Below are 20,993 nucleotides of genomic sequence, written 5' to 3'. Positions count from 1 at the left end.
ACAGATGTCAGAGCTTGAAGCAGCTTCCACTGCCAAATCAGGAAAATTTGAGTATTAGAATGAATACTCAATGGTAGTGATGGATTATAACCCATCGAATAAAATAGGAAACCATAAGTCCATGAATGAACAAATTGAATGTACAGTGATGAATGAGACATTGACATAGTTTCAAAGTAGGTCCCTCAAAATACTCATTCATTATGAAGGGAGAAAGAGTAATTTTTCAGAGGAGAAGCCTGGAAAGCACCACCTCCATCAAGTGATCCAAGTGAAAACTGTCAGCAATAAGATATATCAACACGGAGTGCCGCCTAATAAAGTATAATGAGAAGAGCACGGCATCACATCCACAACACTCTTAACAAACGTGAAATAACATCAAACAAACCCATGCTGAAGGGCATTCTAAAGAAATGGCCTGACCCTTTTTACAAAGATGGAGCCAAAAGCAAAGAAGGAAGCCCCTGCCCCTCCCAAAGCTGAAGCCAAAGCAAAGGCTGTAAAGGCAAAGACAACATCCACAGCCACACACACACACAAAAAGAAGATCCACACGTCACCCACCTTCTGACAGCCAAAGACACTAAGGCTCCGAGGCAGCCTAAATATCCTCGGAAGAGGGCGCCCAGGAGAAAAAAGCTTGACCACTATGCCATCATCAAATTCCCCCTGACCACCGAGTCAGCCATGAAGAAGACAGAAGACAACAATACACTGGTGTTCACTGTTGGATGTCAAGGCAACAAGCACCAGGTCAAACAGGCTGTGAAGACGCTCTATGACAGTGGTTCTCAACCTTCTGGCCCTTTAAACACAGTTCCTCATGTTGTGACCCAACCATAAAATTATGTTCATTGCTACTTCATAACTAATGTTGCTACTGTTATGAATCGTAATGTAAATATCTGATATGCAGGATGGTCTTAGGCGACCCCTGTGAAAGGGTCGTTCCATCGCCAAAGGGGCCGCGACCCCCAGGTTGAGAACCTCTGCTCTAGGACATTGATGTGGCCAAGGTCAACATCCCGATCAGGCCTGATGGGGAGAAGAGGGCATATGTTCTACTGGCTCCTGACTATGATGCTTTGGATGTTGCCAACAAAATTGGGATCATCTAAACTGAGTCCAGCTGCCTAATTCTAAATATAAAAATTTACACTGTTTAAAAAAAAGAAAATGGTTTGAAATCTTCAAATATATCAAGGTCATGAAAGTTAAGGAAAGCCTGAGAAACTATTTCAGACTGAGAGAGACAAAGGAGATATGACAACTATATATAACACAAGATTCTGAACTGGGTATTCTTCTATCACAAATATTATTGAGACAATTGGCATAACTAAGGACTACAAAAGAGTAATGTATCAATATTAATCTCCTCCCTTTGATTATTGCTCTGTGGTTATATAAAGAAATTTTCTGTAGAAAATACACATCAGAGTACTGGGGGCCATGGCATAGGGCATCAGATTGGCAACTTACTCCCAAATGGTGCAAGAATAAAATTCTTTGTATGCTACTTCCAATGTTTCTATAAGTTTGTGTTTCAGAAATGTAAAAATGTCTTTAAAAATCAACTAGATATAATGGACAGAATAGAGAAAATTGGCAAATTTTGAAAACAGATGGTATATTAGACAATAATATTGAATCGATGTTAAGTTTCCCAAGTGTTGTCTTTGTACCATGATTATGAAAGAGAATGTACTTGCTAAGGAGATACACACGGAAGTATTTTGAGTTAAAGTAGTATGACATCTGTAATTTACTCTCAAATAATTTAGAAAAAGTATTAATAATAATAATGCATATATATCCACTATGTTATTTTGGAAATTATTTAGGTTTGAAATGTTTTCAAAAGAATTTCTAAAATAAAACAGAAAACAAAATAAAAAAATCACATGGACCATGGTTTCCAACCTTAGCCGCATATGTGAATCCCCGGGGAAGCCACATAAGCTAAAGATTCCTGACATACATTCCAATCTTACAAATCAAAACTGCTGAGCTTTCAATGTTTCTCAGAGGGTTGACTGCATCTCATCCACTGACCATCATCAGGGACCCAGTCATCTGTTCTGTCTCCCTCATTTTACAAATGAAGAAAGGGAGGCCTGAAGAGGTTACGAGACTTGTTAAGGTCACACTTGACAGGTAGTGGCAAAGAGAAGACCAGAATCCAGCTCTTCTGACTTCTGGTTTAGTGCTCTTTGATCGCAATTCATAAATGGTTGACTCTCAGTAGGGTTGATTTTTCTTTTTAAATTTTGATCTTCAAAGGTTTCTCAACTTAAAAATGCCGTTGTGTTCGACCCCAACGCTTCCTGTGGAGCCCTGCAATGCAGCTGTGACCGTCCTCAGAGCTCGGGGCTAAATTGGAGACCTAGTCTTTGAAAACACAGACACGGGCTTGTAATCATTCTTTTCAAGTCAAAAAACTCAGGTCTTCTCATGTTTGCTGGAGTTTATGGGTTTCAATCCTTAAGCAAATAAAAGCAGTTGGAGGAAAGAATTGGGGGAAGCAGGCAAAGAGCCTTTGTTGATGGGGATAATTTCTGATGACTCCTCAACCAGCCTGACCAAGGCATGCCTCTCACTCTCCTATTTCTAAAATGCAGGATCAGTTCTATATAGAAAGCATTCATATGGGTTTGCACTGGTACAACATGGTGAGACTGCTATGTGTTTCTTGCCATAGCATTTCTCCTTAAAAGAAAAAAGGAAAGGATAAATTATATGAGGTTGTTCTTTGAGTTCCTTTGCTGAGCCAGTTCCTGCTGCAGTGAGGGCAGCCTTATAATCGAATCTGTGAAAGTATTTCTGTCCAGGTTTGCTGAGCTTTGTCAGCATAAAATGTTTATAAACTGCTAACATACAGTGGGGTTTTTTTTAGTCAATTTGTATGGTTTCATTTAATTTCACTTTTCTCCAACTGCAGACCAAATATTTCATTTCCAGACAAAGAAAAAGCTACTCACCTTGAAAACTCATTATCTTTCCATCACATAAAAAAATTGGGAGACCAGAGAATGCAGTTAACATAAGTGTAGCTAAAGCAATCAGACCCCACTTTCTGACAGTGTAGGAAGAAGTATGGAATTCACGACATTTCCACCTAGGTTGGAGGTACTTACTGTGATCCACTACATAGGATTGTTAAATGTAACCTTTGAGCCAGAAGCAAGCCCATCAGCCCACCCACTGCCTATTGACCCAGCCCTACCACAATCTTGGGTTCTCCTAGATACCACCACATATTAGGGTATTTATGGCACGGGAATGGGCAATGCCACACCTCTAGTCAGTGATAACCTCTATTTCCAAGAAAGTATAAGTCAAACCAAATGTCCTTTTAATGAGCCTAGGAGTTATCTTTGACTCCCTCTCCTTCATCTCTCCTATGCAGTCAGTCTCCAAATGCTGTGAAGTCTAGCTTTTCCTTTTCTCTGGAGTCTATCTTTTCTCTCCTGTTTCCAATGCTGGGGTCCATCTCTCAGCTATCTTTGTCTTAGACATTTTCAATAGCATTTTTTTTTATTAATTCTCACCTGAGGATATTTTCCCATTGTTTTTCAGAGAGAGTGGGAAGGAGGGAGAGAGGGGGAGAGAGAGAGAGAGAGAAAGGCATCGAGGTGAGAGAGACACATCGACTGGTTGCCTCCCACACATACCCAAACCGGAGACAGGGAGCAAACCCACAACCCAGGTATGTGCCCTTGACTGGGAATCAAACCCTTTGGTGCTTAGTCTGACACTCTAACCACTGAGAAACACCAGCCAGGGCTCAATAGCATTTTAATTTGTTGCCATGTCATTAATCTGTCAGTGTTCCGTCCATTCTTCACAGTGCTACCAAGTTAGTTTCTTAAAAATGTAGAATTCATATGCTATACACTCAGTCTTCTGTGCCTCCCCACAGCCTACAGAATACAGTCCATCTCTTTGCATCTCTAGCACCACCCTACCTTTCTAGCCACATAATCCTCTCAACCTCTTTACATAACAGGTGCCCCTCCACACACAAGAAGTCACTCACTCTCTGCTTCTATGCTTTGGTGTTTCTGGCAACATGGCAGACTGAGATCATGTAAATGGCTCACTTCTCATGATGAACACAGAAATTCTGAATAAAATAAGACACACACAAAAATTCAAATACAAAGCTACCTAAAAAAAAAAAAAAAAGAGCACTATCCAGGTTATAGAAAAACTGAGTGATGATAAAGCCAATACCATAAGCAGAGGATGGTGTCCATGAGGGCTTCAGCCAGAAAATAGATCAACACAGTGGTGCTGAGGTTTAACATCTGCACATGAAAAAAATATGTATCCTTTGGCCTTTAAAATGAAACAGGCTTAAAATCCTGAATAAATCCAACTGTCTCCGAGACCTGGCCCGTCTATGAAAATGACAGTACCATTAGCCCAGGGAAAGCTGCAAGGAAGCTTGCCATTTGACTGGGCCTGTTAGGGGTAGGGGTATTCTAATCAGAAGTCTAAACCTGAGGCTCATGCCAGAATAAAGTTGGATCCAAATTTGCATTACCTATGCTGTAAAGAAACCACAGATAAAAATTGGTCTACATTGTTGAGTTCATAGAGCCCAGGCAGAAGCATATGGAATCTATTCTGCAAGGACATTTCCACGGTCCAATGCCCACAGATAGTTCCAGAACAAAACAACACCCAGAAGATGATTTTACAATAAAAAGTTACAAACCCATGAAAACACAATCCACCATGACCTAGAGAAAACAAACAAGAGGGTAGTTTACCAAAAACTAGAGCTAGAGAACAACCTGATAAACATTGGAAGGAGAGGATATAGGGTTCAATCAGGCCTCCTGGGTCTAGACTTGGAAACCAAAGCCACCAATAAAAAAAGGTGACTGATCTTTGCAAAATTGTCTCTCTTAGGAGCCACATGCTACCTTGATGTACCTTTAATTCTCTGTTCTTTTCAGATTACCTTTATCCACTTACATACTAAATATTAGACTGACATCCTAAGTATTAATTCCTTATTTTCCATTTGGAAGTATTCTTCCATGTACAATATGAAAGCCAGTATAGCCTATAAGATTAAATTCTGTAATACAAAGTCCTGAGTTCATCTTGATCCTGCCATTTACTGGCTACATGGCCTTAAACTTATCCCATTTTTCAAGTTCCTCGTTTAAAAATGAGGATGATACTTTGTATCGCACAGGATTGATGAAAACATGCAGTGAGACAGCACTATGGAGCCCTCAGCCTAGGGCCTGGCACAGGGAAGTAGTAACTAAACATTATTCATTGCTATGCATGCTAACTACTATCACACCTTATTACCTAGCCTTGCAACAATCTTGTAAAAAGATGTTATTGCCTCCATGTCACATATTAGGAAAGGGAGTTCACAGAGGTTCAGTAATTTGCCTACGGCAACACTGCTAGCAAGTGGTAGAGCTACAGTAATGAACCCAGATGTCTTTGGCTCCAAACCCTACACAATCAATCTCTACACGATACTGCTAAGCTTCCTCAGGACCCCAAAACGGTCACCCTCAACTAAGAGTATGAATTATCTGCTTACTCCAGGATTCGCCACTGAGGGACAATTTCTGTGTGTCTTAATGCAAATTCAATTATTTACTGAACATATTTATTGTGCTTCTCATCTGGGTCTAATCATTGTACAGGCACAGGATCTACATGAGGAAATCATGCTACTTGCAATCTAGGGATACCAGGAGACAGTATCCAAGTAACAATGGGGGTGTGTAATTGCAATGATAAAAGTGTTGTGAAGAAAATCACAGGGTGCAGAGTGGAACTCATGTTACCCTGGGTGTTGTGGAAAGACATCTGCTAGCAGATAAAAATCTGAGCTGAGACTAAAGGCATCAAAGGAGCCGACACGTGAGGAGTGAACAGAAGAGTAGTGCGTGAGGAAGGGCACCGTGCAGAACTGACCTCAGCATATTGGAGGGACTGACATGAGGCCACAGCGCCTGGAGGACAGAGAGCAAGTGGGGACAAGAGTGATGAGGAGGGAGAAGCCTGGGAGCTGATCATGGTAGGGGATCACCATATTGTGGAGTTGTTTACAAGTGCAGCAGGAAACTATGGAAATTACTTTTAAGTAGAAGAATTACATGATCTAATAGTGTTTTGAAAATATGATTCTAAGTCTAACTTGGGAACACATTTAGATGAGACATTGCAAGTAGGAGGCAATGTTGGTGGTGATAGGACGGGAGCAGAGGCAGAGAGCAGATTTGAGATTTTTTTTTTTTTTTTGAGAGAGAGAGAGAGAGGGAGGGAAATGAAGAACATTGATGCTATATTGGAGAGATTCTGATAGGCTCAGCTATTCAGATTAGGCATTATGCATCTTGAATTGCTGCTTAATCAAGGGATCAGCTTCCTTTGGCTCTGAGTCTGTTCCCAAGCAACCATCTGTGATCAAGGACAGGCACCGGGGGCAGAGTGAGGGCAAACCCTTGCAGAGGTGGCAGAGAGGGCAAGCGCTAAGAAAACTGTTGATTACATTCCCTCTACTAACCTCATCTCCCTCACTAGACAATGAGCTCCTTGATGAGACAGGTTTTCATTGCATCTAAATGGTATCCCCACATCAATTACCAATGTCTATTATGTAGTACATGCTCAATAAACACATTTTCAATTAAACTAAATTACTCAAGACTAAAATCAACATCAGTATGAAACTGACAAGCTGCTGTTTTTCTCCCTCATCTCTGCTCCTTCTCTTTCTATCGCCATGTTCCTCTTTTTAACCACATAACTAGATTTCCCCCCCTGGCTGTCAGACTTTACCATTCCAAGATGACCAAAACAAAAGGAGAAATGGTACAAAGCGAAAATCAGCAGTTCTGTTCAATAATAGCCCATTGTTTCCCTGACAGCATCCAGACAAATAGTCCAAATCACAAATGCATTTGTGACCCTCATTTTGCAAGGGCTGCTCTAATCTTAGTGACTGGAATTGAACTTCAAAAATGGGTATCAAGGTCCTTGGGGGCCCTCAATTTTCTGTTCCAACACCCCAGTGGCTGAGCTACAACCAACCTCTTTCATTCACTTAATAAAAATAACAAGAAAAGCCATAATAGCCAAATTTTTCTCTCAAATGCCAATGTAGAGAGCAATCATTCCCAAACTCCAAGGCAGTAAAAAGGCTACTTTGAACAATGCTTTATGTTTGCCTCATTTATTTGTCAATTTTTATCCCCAGATTAGATATATACCTATAGAAGAGGAGACAATCCCTTGAGCTACGGAGTAAGTTAAAGTTGCAAAGCAGATTAAGCAAAGACTTATGTATAATCACCACAGAATTCCCATGTCCATCTTCCTCTTCTAATGCCTTTGTGTGAGAAAATCAGAAGGTAGGATAGATTTAAAATGAAAACAGTCACAACTTGATTGGGGACAGGCTCCAGGAACTCCTTTTCATGAAACAGCAGCCCTCCGTGGGTAAAAATAAATAAATAAATAAATGAATGAATGAATGAATGAATGAATGAATAAATAAATAAATAAATAAATAAATAAATAAATAAAATTGGGGTAAAAACCAACTAAAAGGCTGTGAAGACTCAAAGGTATTATCTACTGATTTTAAAATATGATTGCTTTTCACATTTTTGCTAGATAATCTTTCAAAAACGTGCAAATTTCTTACTTCTCCACACACACACATAAGCACTAATACAAGCATGAATATAGGACACAGATGTTTGTAAGAGGACTAAAAATAGATTTCTGTATATATTCTGCCAGAGGAATATTTTATACAACTGAGTCTGAATGACTTATATGAGTGGATGACTAAAATCTTCAACTAAAAGTGCTTACATATTTATCCTATGAATAATAAAATATTTTAATGGACATATATTTTGGTTAGTAAATGTTTCAATGAGTAATATTTATGCTTCTTTCAAAGGAAAATATTCTCATAGCTTCACAATATGGACTTAAATTTATCTTACTACAATGTCAATTTAATATATACACATGAAAGTTAATCATAAACAAAATGTATATAAATATATACTTACTGTTCTTATACAATAAAAAATGACATTAATTTCAAATAAAAAAAAAATGATATTGCTTTGTTGAAACCAAATAGTAGTTTTAACCAGAATGATACAGTTTAGGTCTAGTTCCCATTTATTGTACCTATAATTTAACTTCCATGACAATAATGTGAAGAATGACTTTTACATATGTATGTTTTCCCAAATTGTTATTAATAACCTCAAATCTTTGTGTCCTATTTTAGGAGAAACAGGTTGCTCATTTTACAAAAATCAGCAAATAAGAAAAGGGGTTTCTCTTGGTAATTCTATAAAGCAACCTTGTTTCCTTGAACATATATCAGACATTTGGCATTAATAAAATCTGAATTGAAATTGGTATCTGGTCCAATTAGAACAGGAACCAAGAAAATAAAGTTTCAAATGTATTTATATTTAACTTCTAATAAATTATCGCAGGACGGTGTGAACGAAGATGGGAACCACACAGTACATTCACCCGAAATCATATCCCTAAATTCCTATGGCACAGATAGTTTTGAATTTTGCATACCTATACCAAAACATTCCACAGTATAGAACTATTTGTTCACTGTTTTTCTGTAATTGTACGACTGTGAAAAACCATTTACATAAGTGTGCTGGGACACTATTTAGCCTGTACATGGTATGAAACAATCACAAACCTATACAGAAGCACAAAAAACATGCGCAATGTATTTCATTGAGAATGATTACACTATTTTTTAAAACACCTCTACATAACTCAGATCCCAAAGAATACACACACACACACACACACACACACACACACACACACACCAGTCTGATAAACACTAGTCTTTCAGAAGAATAATTAGTCAGCATTTTTGCCCCTTCACACCTAAGCATAACACTTAAAGGGGTAGTCTATGGTTATGCTCACTTCCAGATGGCTATTTATAACTCCACCCATGTCTCTTCCACTCGGAAAAGCATATTAGAATGCAAGTCACATGAATGCATAGAGAGAACCCAGAATATAATTTTTTTTTCTGTTCATCAGATTATTTATTCACTTGATTCTTAGATTCACTTGTTGATAGATGCATATTTGTTGTTCATAATTTGTATCTTTACCTTTTTCTTCCTCTTCCTCTTCTTAAAGGATACCTTTCAGCATTTCATATAATCCTGGTTTGGTGGTGATGAACTCCTTTAGCTTTTCCTTATCTGTGAAGCTCTTTATCTGACCTTCAATTCTGAATGATAGCTTTGCTGGATAAAGTAATCTTGGATGTAGGTTCTTGGTATTCATCACTTTGAATATTTCTTGCCACTCCCTTCTGGCCTGCAAAGTTTCTGTTGAGAAATCAGCTGACAGTCGTATGGGTATTCCCTTGTAGGTAACTGAGTTTCTTTCTCTTGCTGTTTTTAAGATTCTCTCTTTATCTTTTGCTCTTGGCATTTTAATTATGATGTGTCTTGGTGTGGTCCTCTTTGGATTCCTTTTGTTTGGGGTTCTCCGCGCTTCTTGGACCTGTAAGTCCATTTCTTTCACCAGGTGGGGGAAGTTTTCTGTCATTATTTCTTCAAATAGGTTTTCAATATCTTGCTCTCTCTCATCTTCTGGCACCCCTATAATTCTGATGTTGGTACGCTTGAAGCTGTCCCAGAGGCTCCTTACACTATCCTCGCATTTTTTGATTCTTTTTTCATTTTGCTTTTCCGGTTGGATGTTTTTTGCTTCCTCGCATTTCAAATCATTGACTTGATTCTTGCGCTCCTCTGGTCTGCTGTCGGGCGTCTGTATAATATTCGTTGTTTCAGTCTGTGTGTGCTTAATTTCTAGTTGGTTCCCCAATATAAGATCGAGGGTCTTATTAGTTTTCGTGTAGATCTCATTAAGTTTATCGGCAGCTTCTAAACAGTTCTTGAGAGACCTTAAAAGTGTGGTTCTGAACTCTATTTCTTCCATTGACAATTTTGTCCTGTTTCTTTGTCTCCGCATTTTGTTATGCTTCCTTGGTGCACCCCCTAGTGGTCTTTGTTCGCAGTCTTATAGATAAATCTTGATTGTTGTAGCTAATTCCAGGGAGGGTTTGACCTCCAGGCCAAGTGGCCCCCAGAATATAATTGAACTCATTTACAAACTAAGGTATTTGCTAAATTAAATATTTAAACCATAGTCAATAGCCAGTTATTTGTAATACAGTTTAGAATACTGGAAATGTAATTGATTTCACTACAGTCACAATAAAAAAATCAAACAAAATTTAGGGGAATCTTGGAGGGGAAGAGTTGATTCACCATTAATTAGGATATAAATTTTATTTCAGAATAACTCATAATTTACAGATAATTTTAAGTTAAAAATAAACATTCATTACATTGTTTCGACTTCTTCATGCTATTGAAAGGTATAAGCTTTTTGGTTTGGCTCACAGTTCATTTGGTCTCTTTGGTATGAATTGCCAATACCTTTTTAGCTCTAAACATGTTTTTCAAAAAATGGTCTACACACAATCATAACTAGTTCTAAATGGGCTGACATGTTAAATCCATAAGTTAGATGCCACATGATACATACTCAATAAATTATCTTAATTAACAAAAATACTTCTTTAATTAAAAGAAATATATTTTTAAGTTGTTTTGGTTTTTCTGCTAGCCAGTTTGTAACCTAAGAATCATATTTATACTGAGGTTCAGTTTAGAGGCAGGTACAGGAATTAAGAGCACAAGGGTTGGCGTTGGAGAGATATGAGTTCAAATCCCGATTCAGCTGTGTGACCTTGGACTAGTTACTGACTTCTCTGTGCCTCAGCTCCTCCTTGTAAAATGAGCGTTATGATATTTAATCACTCTATGTGAGGGTTCTTATAAGAAATGAGACAACACAATATAAATCACTTTATTACTGACACATAATGCTCAGTAAATAATGCCATTCCCCCATCATATCATTATTCACATTTAATTAAATCAATCCTCCAATATATTAACCTTTATCTCACTATTTGATGAAAAGTCTAAAGCCAGATAGATTTGCCCTCACTTCAAAATGGCAGCAATATAATCATCTCCTGTGTATATGTGTATTACTCTGTCTGAATTTTTGTTTAATATAAAAGATATCTGGCTACTATTAACATTATTATTTTTTGTTGTTGTTAATCCTCACTCTAGTATATTTTTCCATTAATTTTTAGAGAGAATGGAAGGGAGAGGGAGAGACAGAGAGAGCAAAAACATCAATGCGAGATGTTTGGCTCAGTGTTCAGAGAGTTGGCCCGTGGACTGAGGGGTCCCGGGTTCAATTCTGGTCAAGGGCATATACCTGGATTGCAAGGCTTGATCCCCAGCCCTGGTCAGGGTGTGTGCAGGAGGCAACCAATCAGTGTGTCTCCCTCATATCGATGTTTCTCTCTCTGTGTCTCTCTCCTCCTTTCCACTCTCTCTAAACATCAATGGGAAAAAAATATATCCTCAGTGAGGATTAACAAAAAAATAATAAAAATCAAGTAAAAGTTGCCACATTGCAATCTTTAAAAGTAACAATTGAGGGTCAATAATTATTAGCACATTGAGGTTTAGCATAGGTTTAAAAAAAATAAAACTTTATCATTTGCAAGATTAGAACCAATACAATTATTCATATTTTGTATACGAGGATACGGAAATTCAGAAGTCAAGTCACTTGCCCCAGAATCACACAAACAGAAAGTAGCAAAATCTTCATGAAATCCTAAATCAGTCTGATTCCAAAGTACAAGCTCTTTCATCCTCCCTGGAAGCTTCCAGAAATCAGATAAATGGCACACCCTGCCATGGCCCCTGGGTTGTTTCAGTAAGGTGACAGCTCAGCGGCCCCAAGAGCTGCCCTGCCAGCCAAGTACCCAGGTTCCCGTCCTCCCTCGCCACATGCTAGCTGTGTGGCCACGTGAGAACTGTTTAATGTCACTGTGCCTCAGTTTCCTTGTCTGTTACCAGCGATCCCACAGTATTTCTCTCCGAACTATGGAGAGGATTAATTAAAGTCATTTATAGGACAAAGCTTACCACAGTGCCTAGCATTGCCATTCTGTTACTACTGTGCTGTTATTATCCTTCCTAGCGTGACTGTTTGGGGACATATTCTCTGTGGTGAAGATTGGTTCTTCTTTCTCAGGAAAGCTACGGAGCATTCACAACCAGAGGGGCCCTCCTATAGAGCCTCATCAGCCACTGTGGGTGACAACTAACAGGCCTGGCTCATCCCCAAATCTAGCTGGAATCGTCAGCCACGGCCTCCTGCCAGGGACTCCCAAAAGTCCATAGGGAAGATCAATACCGTTTCTCTGCGAAATCCTCCAAGCGTATCATTGAGACACCAGAGGAGAGATTCAAACTTAAGGTATTTATTTTCTTCGAGTTTGGGGGTGAGAGGCGTGAGGACTGAGCACGAAGGGCTGCGTTTATAATGACACACCCTGTGGAAAATGACTGCCGTTCAGAGTCTGGCCGTGAGCCTGGGTGAAAGGCTGAGATGAGGTTTTCTATCCAGAGGTGATTTAATTCCTTCAGCCACCCTCCCCCATCCCCGGCTCTATAAATTCTCAAATTAGAGTCTTAAAACAGAAGCTTCTATTTTGGCAAAGATCCATTAATATTCATTTTATGTCCAATTGCTCATACCTGAGTTGGTGATACATACTGTTTTAATGCTGGCTTGTAAAAATATTTTAAAAGATACATTCTTTAAACTTGTATCATGTATAATTATAGACGGCAGGGTACTCTTTGGGGGACATCAGGTACTGAGCGTTGCCTTAATCATACTGTTCAGGTCATAGCACATTGTTAGCACTGGTCTGCACACGACACTACCTTGTTTTATTTCACTCCCTTGTAATTCTAATATCCCCTCCCATTCCTCTCTCTTCCCTTAGCCAGCAATTGTGTTCATTGTCTACCTTTTGGTTGGAGATGTGCTCTTGCAACATGCACAATGTTCTTTTTTTTTCTTTTTGCATGTATTTTATTTTATAAAATAGTATCTATTTCAGTCTGGCTAGTTCCCTTTAAACTAAGCAGCATGTTTTGAAGATTCGTCTATATTAAGAACATCTAATTCTCAGATTCTGACTGCTGCTTTGAACTTAGTCTGTATTTCCACCATGTTTTCCCTGCTCCCTTTCCCCATGAAGCACCCTCCCTGCCACGGCAATGCACATCCTCAGACCTGGACACCCATGGGTTAGATGACCACACTGTCCAAGCAAGGTCACTTCTGGGGGTGAATGGGGGTATTATTACAGGAACTGTCCAGGAAAACCAGGTTGTGTGGTCATCCTACTTAAGGACCTATCTGGGACCCTTTGGGATCTATACCAAGAAGCAGCATTCAGATGTCTTAATCAAACCACTTCCAGATCACTCCCTGGAATAGAGGACTAGTCTATTCCCATCAGCCCAGACACAGTTCCCATTTTGATACTATTTTCATCATCACATTTCCCTGCATATATGTTAAGAAGTTTACAAATTTATAAAATGTTATTTTAAAACCATGTCAAGCAAAACTAAGCCCGATACCTAAACAATGTTAAAGTCATAAGAAATGGGAGCAGTGTACGATACAGCCAGGAGCCAAACACATTCTGAGGGCCCCATGTGCATTTATCTGCACAGAGGCGTATTGGTAAAATCTTATACATCAGCATGTCCAAAACTTTTCTTCCACAAAGATACACTCGATGGCATTCCTATTTGGGACTACCAAGATTATTTAGGGTTCATGACAGTGTGTTAGAACACTAGCTCTGAGAACCATCACAATTTATCTCAGTATGTAAATACACTATCCTTAAGCCATACAGCAGAAGGGAATCTTCCAAATCACTTCTTTAAGTGTCCAAATTTCATGTTAGTTCTAACCACACTTCCACACGAGTCAAAAACCCAGCCAAGCACAGAAACCAGTGCTGCAGAATACCTTCCCTTCAGTGCCCCCCTACCCCACCCTCTTCCCCCAACCCCACCCCCACCCCTACCCCCGACCTCTATTTCCATGGCTCCCAGATCAAGATTTTGTTTTCCAATGTTTGTTGCATGAAATCTACAAAATATAGGACTTTTCATATACAAATCGAAGAATCTCTGGAAATGTATGACTTGTTTATTGAAGTTATTATATAGACTAGGATCATCAGAAAGAATGTGAAGGTTCAGCAATATAAATATGAAGTGTCTTCCATCCCCCAAACATTTCAGCACATGGCAGGTTATGATGATAAGAGGAAGTAGAATAGGAGAATGTCAGAGAAGATGTTGGAATATTAGGATGCATGACATTTTGGTGAATGTTTCCTTCTTTGAGACACATGATATATTATGTACTCTTGGTGCACCAGCTACCACGAGGGCTTAAGGGTCCATGAGCCAGACAAGCCTATCAGCTCTATGCTGCTCAGAACCTTAAAGGTCCATAATCACCACTGTAAGATGGTCAAGCATGAAAAATAGGCATCATCATAATATTTAACAATAGCAGGAAAGACAAAAATTTTTGAACATTTTTATATTGCCAAGTAATTACAAACACCTTCATTCCATACGTTTCCCCCCTCACCCTCATCACATATCCTTGACCACCGCTTCATTATTTTTTTTATTAGCCCAAATCACAATGCCATCTTGTAAAATAGGCAACTTGTCTGACTGTGGATATGGTCAATAATAGAAAATAAGGTATTCGTGAATAAACCATTTTGCTGTTTCCATTTCTAGCTGTTTACTGCTAATATAGAAAAAATATTAATATTTCATTTTGTATTTAATCACTTCACCAAATTTTCTTATTAATTCTAGCAGTTTTTGCTTTGGTTTGGTTTTGCTTTATTTCGTTTTGTTATTCTTGCACTGCTTATACTTTGGTTTTTGTTTATTTGTGTTTTATTATTATTTTTATTAAACTTATTGGGTGAAATTGGTTAATAGGATCACATAGGTTTTGGATATAGATTTCTATGTTACCAGATCTGTATATTGCGCTGTGTTTACACTTTGTTTTGGTTTTTGTTCATTTGTATTTTAAAAGAGTAACTTGATCTCTCTAGATATACTACTTACTTGCCCAAAGAGATTTCTTTTCCAATTTACACTAATTTTTAACACGGTTATCTTTCTACATTTGCAAACCTCTTCAAAGTACTGTTAAATAATGATGATGACAGCAGCAACCTCTGTGACCTCTTCATTCAACTGAAATCATGTCAGTGGTTCCATATTTAAAATTGTGTTTATTTGGGGTTTCAGCAAATACAACTTAATCGTATATAAGTAATAGCCTTCCATTACTTGTTCAGGAATGGCTGCTGACTTTCCAAATGTCTTTTCTGCATCTATCCATATGTCAGTGGGGTGCCTGAGCCAGCTCAGTGGTATCATGTTGGCTGATGGTTGAACTGATTTAAAATGGTCACGGTTGAAGTATTTGCACCATGGAAATCAGCAAACACGACAAATCAGGGCCTTTTTTTAAAGTTGTTTGTTAAACATTTACCACATATCACTGGATAGAACCATATAGTCTATCTCCTTTGACTTAATTAACATAATCCATTCATTCAAAAATGCTTATTGAGCAGACACCTATGACAGATGTTCTAGATACTGGGGACACAGTAGCGAAGAAAGCATGCAAAATTCCTTCCCTCATGCAGCCTACATGTAGTAGAGTTTATATTTTATGATGTGATTATGTTAATAATTACCTGATATTCAATATATGTCCTTTATAGAATAAACTGTAATTGATCAGGGTGCATGTTATTTTGAGATATGGCACTGAATTTGCTTATTTTATTTAGAGTGTTGGCATCTATACCAGTGAAAATAGTCTTTAGTTGGGGGCTATGTTTGTATTATATTGATCAGGTTTTGCTATTAATGTTCATCTGTCTACATAAAGTACTTGGGGGACTTCCAGTCTAATTCTGAGGCCTGGAATAGTTTAAATAACATTGGAATCATCTGTTTTCTAAAGGCTGGATAGAAACTCAGCTGTGATAGAAACCATCTGGACCTGCGTGCCTGTTTTATGGTGGATCTGTAATTGCCCTCCCAACCCCTTCTATGGCAATGTGTCTCGTCAAACTCTTTATTCCTTGGCATAACACACATTTTGATTGAAAACATTCATTTTTGTCTAGATTTTCAAATGTATTACCAAAGAGCATCGCTAAGTATTATTTTATCATCTGCACAGCCCTTGCACATCTGTGCTTTATCCACTCTGTCAATTCTCTTTCTCCTCATCAGGCTTGCAGAGGATTTTGTCTCTTTTGTTAGTCTTTCCAAAGGACGAGCCCTTGGATTTACTCTACTTTCCACTCTTTCTGTTGTTGTTCCTACATCAATTTCAGCTTCTATATTATGCCTTTTCCCATAGTCTTTTGGTCAACTTTACTGCTCCTTTTTCTAATTTCTAGAGCTATGTATCAAGTTCCTTTACTTTTACCTTCTTCTTTAATAATGAGGCATTGAGGTTACATATTTTCTTAATATAACTTTAACTGCAAACAGAGTTTTATATGAATTGATATTTTTATATCATGTTCAGTTTGAGTTTTTTGACTCATGTTAATTATGGGATTATGTTGATACTTTTTTGGTCATTTATTTTTTTAATTATCACTAAAATATTGGCTCTCCTTTTTTTTGCCTTTGAATTTGTCTGAGTTTTCTTTGCAGTCAAGTACATAATTTGGAAATATTCCATGAAAATAAAAAAGTGGCTATTCCATAGGTAGATTTAAAGTGTGAGAGTGGCCCAGCTGGAGTGGCTCAGTGGTTGAGCATTGATCTATGAACCAGGAGATCATGGTTCTATTCCTGGTCAGGTCACATGCCTGGGTTATGGACTTGACCCCACTGTGGAGGTCATGCAGGAGGCAGACAATCAATAGTTCTCTCTCATCATGGATGTTTCAATATCTTCCCTTTCCTTTCTGAAATCAATAAAAATATAATAATCAACAAAAAATAAAATAAAGTATGAGAGTGTTATGAGCTGAATTTTATTCCCCCAAATTTATAGATTAATGTTCTAACCCCTAATGTGATTGTATTTGGAGATAAGGCCTTTAAGGAAGTAATTAAGTTTAAATAAGACCACAAGGATGGGATTCTCATCCAATAGAACTAGTGTCCTTATAAGAAAAGGAGATGGCAGGAATGCACATACACAGAGACAGAAAAAGGCCCCTGCCCTCGTGGAGAGTTGAAATAGATAAGTGAAACACACAGTGTGTCAGGTGATAAATGAACTAGAGGAAGTAGGGAAGTACATTAAGATATTAAGGGTAAGGGTAGAGTTCAGTTTTATATAGACAGTCAAGGAAATCTTCATTATGAAAGTAAAGTAGAGCAAAGACCTGTAGGAAGTGAAAGCCTTTCCCCAACCTCCTTCATGGTGACATCTTACACAGCAGCACTACATTATTAAATCAGGAAATTTACATTGTAACAGTACTATTAACTAGACTATAGAACTTATTCCGTTTTCATTGGTGTTTATGTGCTTTTGTGTGTATGTATGTGTGTTTCTATGCAAGGTGATACCATATAAAATTCATGTAACCACAACCACCATCAGGATAAACCTATCTCATCACCACACCCCACTCCTTTATATTTGCAACCACTCTCCACAACCCCATCTCCCCTGGCAACCACTGTTCTCTCTATATAGTTTTATTATTTCAAGAATGTTATATAAATACAATCGTCATATAAAATAAAAGCCTAATAAGCTAAGTATCTGGTTGAACGGTCATCAGTTCAACCAATCAAAGCATAATTTGCTAATGATATGCTAAGACCCCTCAAACACTTGCTATGATGTGCAATGACCACTAGGAGGCAGACAGTCAACTGGTTGACCAGTCACTATGACATGCACTGATCACCAGGGGGCAGAGCTCTGACTGGTAGGTTAGCTTGCTACTGGGGTCAGGCCAATCGGGACTGAGCGAGATGGACCCGACACGCCCTGGAGCTCTCCCAGGCTGGCCAACCTCCCACATACTTACCTGGCCCCAATCGTGCACCGGTGGGGTCCCTCGGCATGGCCTGCACCCTCTAGCAATCTGGGACCCTTCAGGATATGTCGGAGAGCCAGTTTTGGCCTGATCCCACAGGCCAGGCCGAGGGACCCCACTGGTGCCTATACATGAATTCGTGCACTGGGCCTCTAGTATCATATATAAACTTTTTTTCACTAAGCATATTGCCCTTCAGATATAGTTGTGTGTGTATATATATATATCAATAGTTTGTTCCCTTTAATTGCTGAGTCGTGTTCCATTGTATGGATATACCAGTGTCTGTCTAATTATTCACCCACTGACAGACATTTGGGTGTTTTCAGTTTAGGCCTACTAAAAATAACACTGCTGGAAATGTACAAGTTTTTGCATGAATATAGGTTTTTATTTCTCTGGAATAAAAGCCAAGAGTTCAATTCAATTCCTGGGGTTTATGCTAAGTGCCTGTTTAGTTTTATAAGAAGTCACAAGACTATTTTCCAGAGTGTTTGTATCCATTTAGATTCCCAGTAATGTCTGAGTGACCCAGTTTCTCTGTGTCCTAGCCAGCATTTGGTATTGTCACTATCTTGAATTTTAGCTGTGCTAACGGGTATATGGTGAGCTCTCATTGCGGTTTTAATTTGCACTTCCCTAAATCACTAATGATGTTGAACAACTTTTCATATATATATTTACTTGCTTTCCACATATTTTCCTTGGTGAAATGTCTGTTGGTGTCTTTTGCCTATTTTCTAATTGGATTGTTTGTTTTTTTGCTGTTGGATTTTGAGAGTTCTTTATATATTCTAGATACAAGTTCTTTGTCAGACATATGGTTTGTAAATATTTTCTCCCAGTACTCTTATATTAATCCCTAAAAAAAAAGTGTTTAAAGAACAGCTAAGTTCTCACAAATTCAAATGAGGTTAAATGAAGAAGTTGAAAGATTGAGGATACTTTAAAAGATAATTAATAATAGTCATTTCCCAACTTTTTCTGAAACAGAGAGAAGTTATTATTGAACTTTAGGTAGTGGATGTGTGAAGGTTGTTGAGAGCCAGTGGGGGAAAGCTACATTTTAGTGTACTTTCAGCAGATTGATTAGTTTTCATTGCCTTAAATTGAAGACAGAAGGATAAGAACATTGAAGTGCTTTACTGAGAAGTTTATCAAGCATATGCCAATATAATTATTTTTTTAATTCAACAAGAAAGTAGGTGTCAATAAATAAGTCATTAATAAGCTAAAGAAACTTATTTCCAGTGAATTGAAATTGGGAGAGAAACTTATTCAAAGATTTAAAAAGACATCAAGAAATACGTTTCAGAAATATTAAAGGGGACTATTAATGAGCTAAGCATTTGCCTCTATGTAAAAGAAAAACTAGGGGGGAAAGCATTTTATTAACAAACAGAAAACTAAGCACAAAATATACTAGCTAAATATCAGGAACAATGATCACTATTATTAAATTTTAATAAACTAATAAGAAAAAGCAAGTCATCTTAATAGAGGTGAGAAATGAATATTTGCTTACTACCTGAAACAACAACATACCCTCTGGGGTAGTTTCAAAATATAAAACACTTCAGTAATTAAAAGAAAATTATAATTACAATTAATTCATTAGATTCTGTATATATGCAGATAAAGTAGTAATATAATTAAGCATATGATGAAAAAGTAATAGAGTGTTATTGGTGAGACCTTGTTTCATATTACCAAATTCTAGAGAATCACTGTGCAATAAAGATAATGATCTTTAACAAATGCCTCTACCTTGTATCAATGAGAATATTAACATCCTTTTTAAAATTGTATTAAAACCATCTGCTAGCTAACTTGCCTGAACTGGACTATTCTGAAACCTATAAAATCTGAGAAATGTCCACTTCAGATTGAGAATTCTACTTTAAAAATGGTATTACACAATGACTCCCATGTTTAGGGGGACTCATGGTCTGCAAAAATGGAACTAATTTCTTACCTCCTAAAATAAAAAGGCTACTCTGTCCCACTCTAATGACAGGAAAACACTGCATGACTCTATTCTGCTGCTGATTTGGAAACAAAGCTAAAGTTCCATCAAAACCCCACATGTGGGAATCAAGGTAGGCAAAAAAAAAAAAAAGTATCAATTGATATATTTATCTAATTGTCCAAAAACATCCTCCCTTCATAGTACTACACATCTATCAACAGCCCAGATCTTTCTGTCACTTGCTCATGTTTGAAAACCTTGATCTTTCTTCTACTTTATTCTGCATCAGGCAGCCATGTGTTCTGCCAGAACTCACATACGGAAAAGGCTTATTTTATTACCAAGGCCTGTATACCAGGGTTTTGAAGCCTTAAGGAGAAGCTGGAAAACTGTCATTTCAAAGCCTCAAGGTGTTTTTAAGCCTCATGACTGGTGGCAGCAGCAATGCACCTGGGAAACAGTTTCCTTTGGGCAAGTCAGATGGGTCCTTTAATTACACAAATATAAAGGGTTGATCCATTGAACATGACGGAAACCTGGGAGTTGCCATCAACCTGGTTCATGCTTAGAAAAGACGTTTTAGACCAGTTGAGGGTGCTGTTTAGAAATGAGCTGCCTTAGGTGGGTAGGAGAGAGGAGAGGAAGGGGTGGGGCCAGAGAGAAAATCTGCTTGGTTCCGGATAACTGCAGTGCACGGAACTGCAAATTATTCCATGTTATCGTGGAGGGGTTTTTGTTTGTTTGTTTTGTGGTTTCACTGCCTTTTACAGTAAGTAGAGATTCAATATTGGGAAAAAAAATGCCAGAAAAACTTGCAGACTTTGTCTTCGATTTACATTGGAGGAGAGACTGTGGGAAAAAAAGCTGTGCTGGATGGTTTCTGGCTCTCGAGGTGGGGTTTTC

The 20,993-nt window shown here is 38.1% G+C and overlaps 1 pseudogene; it reads left to right on the top strand.

Annotated features, from left to right (window-relative positions):
• Positions 1 to 439: 439 nt before the first annotated feature.
• LOC132234298 (large ribosomal subunit protein uL23-like) lies at positions 440 to 1,142 on the top strand (annotated as a pseudogene).
• The last annotated feature ends 19,851 nt before the right edge of the window (positions 1,143 to 20,993 follow it).

Source organism: Myotis daubentonii, chromosome 5 (genome assembly GCF_963259705.1).
Source record: "Myotis daubentonii chromosome 5, mMyoDau2.1, whole genome shotgun sequence".
In the NCBI taxonomy this organism is placed as follows: domain Eukaryota; kingdom Metazoa; phylum Chordata; class Mammalia; order Chiroptera; family Vespertilionidae; genus Myotis; species Myotis daubentonii.
Note: the sequence above shows the minus strand (reverse complement) of the source record. Positions and strands in the feature narration are given on the sequence as shown.